Source organism: Oxyura jamaicensis (genome assembly GCF_011077185.1).
Source record: "Oxyura jamaicensis isolate SHBP4307 breed ruddy duck chromosome 6 unlocalized genomic scaffold, BPBGC_Ojam_1.0 oxy6_random_OJ106685, whole genome shotgun sequence".
Taxonomy (NCBI): Eukaryota; Metazoa; Chordata; class Aves; order Anseriformes; family Anatidae; genus Oxyura; species Oxyura jamaicensis.
In genome coordinates, this window is record NW_023304042.1 from 7,501 (window position 1) to 12,870 (window position 5,370).

The 5,370-nt window shown below is 53.6% G+C and overlaps 1 long non-coding RNA gene across 1 annotated transcript in view; it reads right to left on the bottom strand.

Moving 5' to 3' along the window:
- Positions 1-5,052, bottom strand: part of LOC118157571 — a 6,164-nt gene extending 1,112 nt beyond the window's left edge. Inside the window, exons 1-2 of the long non-coding RNA XR_004746673.1 lie at positions 2,251-5,052; positions 1-758 (exon numbers count right to left, since the gene is read on the bottom strand). The exon at positions 1-758 is cut by the window's left edge and continues 1,112 nt beyond it. This is a non-coding gene — a long non-coding RNA (uncharacterized LOC118157571). The remainder of the gene's footprint in view (positions 759-2,250) is intronic.
- Between the last annotated feature and the right edge of the window lie 318 nt (positions 5,053-5,370).

A 5,370-nucleotide genomic window follows, 5' to 3' on the forward strand; every position in this document is an offset into this window, starting at 1 on the left:
TAGAGAAACCTCGTCTGCTCTGTTCGAGCTACAAAGAATCCTGCAAGCTTTTGTGAAAGTGCAAATCAGTTTAGGCAATTATCATACCAGGAATATGAAGGGGAAAGAGGAGGCATTGCCCAGTGGTCTCCTTTAATCTCTTAATCCGTGGATCCAGGGGGGCTAGTTGGACATAATTTAGGACAATCTGACTACCCTTTACACTGTGATAAGGCGAAGTTACAATGCATCGCGAAAATACGAGCTTTGTTAAACATCCTGCCTTGAAAAGTTAAGATTAGACATTCCGTGCACGTGTTGGCTCTATCGGGTACTATGCAAATTTTTATTTAAAAAAAAAATCCGATTTTATTATTATTTTTTTACCATCGCTCCCTATACAATCCCGGTGACTTTTCATTCACCGGCGCTCCAAATATAAGAGAGAGGCCCAGGCAGGGCTCGGACGCATGTCGCAATGCGGGTCCCTTCCATTTAAACCCGGGCTAATTATTTCGTGGAGCTATTCCCAAGGTAAACTTCTCCCGTCGCCTGCCCCCCTTCCCGAAGAGCTGACGGCGCAGGTCGTGCAGCGAAGCAGGGCGCACATTTCCCCTCGCTCACCTCGCCCAAGTTAGCCTGCGCTCCACTTCAAACCCATGCAAATGGGCAAACATTAAACGGGTCGCGGCTGAACAGCAGACTCGGGCCTTCCTAGAAATTGTTTCCCATCTTGATAAAAGGCTTATTTCTGCAGGAACCATATACTTTTTCCCCTCCTTTAAAAAAAAAATCGTGAGGAGAGAAGAGGGAGAGAGGGAAAAAAATTAAGCGTCCTATGTAGCGTAACAGCAATAAAATCTTCAGAGAATGCCATTAGCTTTGAAAAAAAACCCTAAAAGCTTTATTACAAACCAAGCTTTGAAAATAGGGGGGATTAGGAGTCTGAAAGGGTCCCACAATGGTTAGAAGAAAAGGTTTCATGCTAATGAGGTTAATGCCCTTTGTATCTCAGGACTCCACAACTTCATTACTCCCTATCTCCGGCTGCACCAAGCGGCTCAGAACACTGCAATCCACTCCAGCTCTCCCCTGCCTTGCCTAGAGAAGGATTTGATAGCAGCTCTGTTCAAACTAGATAATTATATCTTTTCAAGTCGGAATTAAGATAAAGAAAGTGAAGCAAAGGCGGCTAGCCTTGATCCACTGCAAACAAATTTGGCGCACTTTCTAGTCTCTCTCCCCCTGCCTCAATAGGCAGGACAGTCAGCTTATTAGACCCTCATTTGCTTTATTAATTCATCTATTTAAAGTGGCAGGATTAGAGAGAGGGAGAGAGAGGGAGAAGACTAATGCGGGACAGTGGATGCCAGGCAACGTGGAAATATAAATATTGGCGAGATGCTATCCGAGCGGTGTTTAAAAATACATTTTATATTAAATAACTGCGCGGGGTGGGGGAGGGAGGGTACATTTCGGGTGGCGAATTGCAGGCTCGGGCGGATTTCTGCCGCTTTTTCGAATGCGATTTTGGGTGCCTGCTCGCAGCCCCCGGACGGACGGACGGGAGGAGACGGGGGGTGCAGGGGCTCTATCCTTGGAGACCCCAGCCACGGTCCCGCTGCGCGCCCCCCCCCCCGCGCCCCGCTCAGGATGCGCGGTGCGGTGCGGAGCTGTGCTGGGCGGTGCGGAGCGGTGCGGGGCGGTGCGGAGCCGGGGGCTGCGGGGCGAGGGGCTGGCGAGTGAGTGCGTGCCGGAGCCGCTGCTTGCTTGCCCCGCGGTCTCCCCCCCCCCCCCCCCGCTTTTGGCGGGGTTTGGCGTTAAAGGGGGCCCCCCCCCCCCCCCCGTCCCTTCCCCAGACGTGTCACCGCGGAGCAGCGGCCGCAAAGCGGTGCAGTGGGATGGGTGGGGGTCCCGGTTGCGGGCCCCCTCCCCAAACCCCATCCCCGCCGCCTCCTCCCGCCCCGTCCCCTGCAGATGGTGAGGTGGGGAGGGCCGGATCCGGACCTCGACGCTCCCCAGCTTTGCTCCGCACCTGGGCTCTGGCCCCTCTCGCCTTGGGGTTTTTAACCCTTTCCCCTCGAACAAAGCCGGCGGCTCCCGGCCCCCCCACGACCACCCCCCCTCCCCCGGCTCGTCCCCCCCGCACCCCTCTGCTGCCCCCCGAGCCGCTACGGGGGCGATGGCAGGGCCCTTCGGAGCCCCCTCTTTGGGGCGTCTCGCCACGCTATTTTCCTTTCACCTCCCCCCTTTGATGGATCGCGCCGTTACTTCGCAGGGCTTGGCGGAAATTAGCAGTTCCCCTTAATTAGCAAACGGCCTATCTGCCCGGCTGGTAGGAAATAGGCGAAGTCAGGGCAGCGTTCCCTGATAAGGAGCATCTCCCGGCCCCTGCCCCCTTAGCCAGCAGCCCGTCTTTCCTTCTCAGTTCTCCTGCAGCTCCCATTTACTCCTGCCAAGGGCTGCAGGTGGGAATTTAGGGGACCCCCTGGCCCCCAGCCGCAACCCATCCCTTCTTCCGGCGGGGAAGCTGGTTTAGCCGGGGAGCCCAGGCCGTGGTCCTCCTCTGGAAAGCGAAGGGGCCATTAATCACCAGCCCCCGCTGGCTTTTAATCACCCTGCTGCAATTAGTGCCTGTTGCGGGAACCCCGGGGTTGGAGACCAGGGGGCTGTGCGTGAACCCCCCTCTTTCCTGCTCCTTGCTGTCCCCGGGCCGGCGACACGGCATGGCACGGCACGGCATGGCATGGCACGGCACGGCACGGCACGGCATGGCTCGGCTCGGCTCTGATCCCAGCTCTGCCCCGCGCCCCCCGAGCGCTCCCGGCTTTATAGGGGCGCTGGGCACCACAAGCGGCGGGGCTGACGTCGGGCAGAACTCGATCCGGCCCGCTTCGCTCCTGCTCCCGAAACTGAGCCTTGAAATGAGAGAACAGCCTCTACACAATTCCCATGGCCTTGACATAAGGTACAGCGATAAATATACACCACTAATGAGCAATTACCATATAATCACCTTCCAATTAGCTCGCATAATGATGAATTAAACATTCTAGCCTGCTGGATTAGGTTTCTTACTTTGTATATTATTTACGAAGGCTAGCTTCTGCTGAGCACCAAATATCAAATTAGATAGGGAATTTTCAGATGGGGGTAATTACTCATTCACTGCATGCCCGGAGTTTTTGTCACCGGCTAAGTAAAGTGTATTGGAAGGTAGTGTCCATCCTTTTGAGTCCTTCCCCTTTGATGTCTTAAAACAAAGTCCACGCTTTTCCACCAATGCTCTGCACGTCGCCCCCAGGATTAATCCTTCTTCCTTCCCTAAGGGGGGACCGAGAGAAAGACGGGCTGATTTTGTTCCTGGGACACTTAAATAACGAGGAGCTGTCGCTGGGGACAGCCGGGGGGCTCTCAGGCACCCAGTCCCCCGGCCCCAGGGCTGCAGCGCGGTGGGAGGCTGCAGGCAGCCCCCTCCCCTATTGGGCGGATAGGGAGAGAAAAGCTCCGGTCCTCCCTTCTCTAGGACCCCCCCCCGCCCCCCCGCGATGCTCCGCACACGCCGGGATCCGATGTCACCCTCAGTCTTTGTCACAGTGGGGCTCCCAAACCAGCCAATGCCTGGGGTGAGGGTGGCCGGGGAAGGGCTCCTGCCCCTGGGGAGCCGCTTTGGGGATGAGGGCGCTGCTCCCTGCGGGAGGGTGAGAGAGGATGAAGCCTCCCCACAGGAGGAGAGAAGGGCTGGAAGGCAGAGGTCAGGAGCTCGGTGCCAGCCGGGGGAGGGATGGGGGGCAGCAGGGAGGAGCCCGGACCCTTCATCTTTTCCTGATATGAGCCCGAGCACGGTGCGCATCTCGCAGGGAACCCTGGTGCCACCCCAAAACGCCCTAAAACGCCCTTTTAGGGGTTGTGGGGGAACCCGTCCCTCTGTCCCCGGCTGTTGTTGCCCGGGGATAGCGGGGCTCCGGTCCTGGAGAGCTGAGGACAGGGTGGGCGCCCCCCTGTCCCCACTCCGCACCCCCGACCGGCACAACACCCACCCCCCGGGGGGGCTCAGCCAACCCCGAGAGATCGGCGGTGCTCGGTTTCACCCGCTTTTTTTTTTTTTTTTTTTTTTTTTTTTTAATTTATTTGGCTATATAACAGTGTTAAAGAAAAAAAAAAAACGCAGGAAGAAATCAAAACAATTTCAGTTCTGACTGCGAGCGTTGACTGAATGAGTGCTGGTGACCTGGCCCCAAACAAACTATTTAGATAAGATGCGGAAACTCAGCTGTCAAGTCCCGAGCGTCTGGGAAGAGCAGCTGAGCCCAACCTCCGAGTAGTGAGAAGGTCCTGAATTCCCTTGTTTTTGTGGCTTTCATTCATAGCTTTATCGGTAATTGAACAACCTTTTTGTGGTTTTGCTGGGTTCGCAGAGTGCGTGGAGTCCCGGCTGCGCTAAGGCCGGGCAGGGGGATACAGCCACGGCTGTTATTTTATCTTTCGAGCAGCAAGTTGGTATCAGAGGCAGGGAAGAAAATGCATTCTTGTGGGTTGCAAGAGCGAGATATTCCCCGATAAACTCTTCTCTGATCTCGTTTATAATCCACACGATCACGGTTATTTTATTTGGCATATGTAAGATCGAGATGTTTGCTATGACGGGATATTTAGGACCCAAATATGATTATAAAAGCCTTTTCCAGAGCGTTATCTCCTGTATCGCCCACCTTGTCCCGGCAAAGCCGCTGCCTTTTTTGCAGAAGTCTTTAAGCCCGACCCGTGCCTGCTTTACGTGGGCTGTCACACTGCTCCTCGGAGCTACGAAAAAAAAAGAACGAAAGAGGAAGACGGGATTTGGAAGAGTAACGGCTGCTCAAATAACACGTGAAAGGGTCTTTTCATAAGAATAACGTTATTTTACTTTAATTCCCGGGGAATGCAAAATAAGATGAAGCCAGATCTAAGAAAAAGCACTGACTAAAATCAGAAAAAGAGAGAGAGAGAGAGAAAGAAATGAAAGAAAAAGAAAGAAAGAAAGAAAGAAAGAAAGAAAGAAAGAAAGAAAGAAAGAAAGAAAGGAAAAAAGAAAGGAAAAAAGAAAGGAGAAAGAGAGAAAGAGAGAAAGAGAGAAAGAGAGAAAGAGAAAAGACAGAGAAGAGAGCAATAGAACAGATAGAAAGGACAGACAAAAGGAAAGAAAGACACAGAAAGAGAGAAAGAAAGGAAGAAAGAAGAAAGAAAATGGGAAAAAAAAAAAAAAGAAAAGGAAAGCAAAAGAAGGAAAGGGAAGTGAAGGAAGGGAAGCAGTGTGAGAGCAGAGCCCTGCTCTCAGCGTGGCACTTGATGAAGATGTCACCCAGAAGTGTCACAGGGACTACGGGGAAGGGTCGCGAGTTCAGCCGCGGA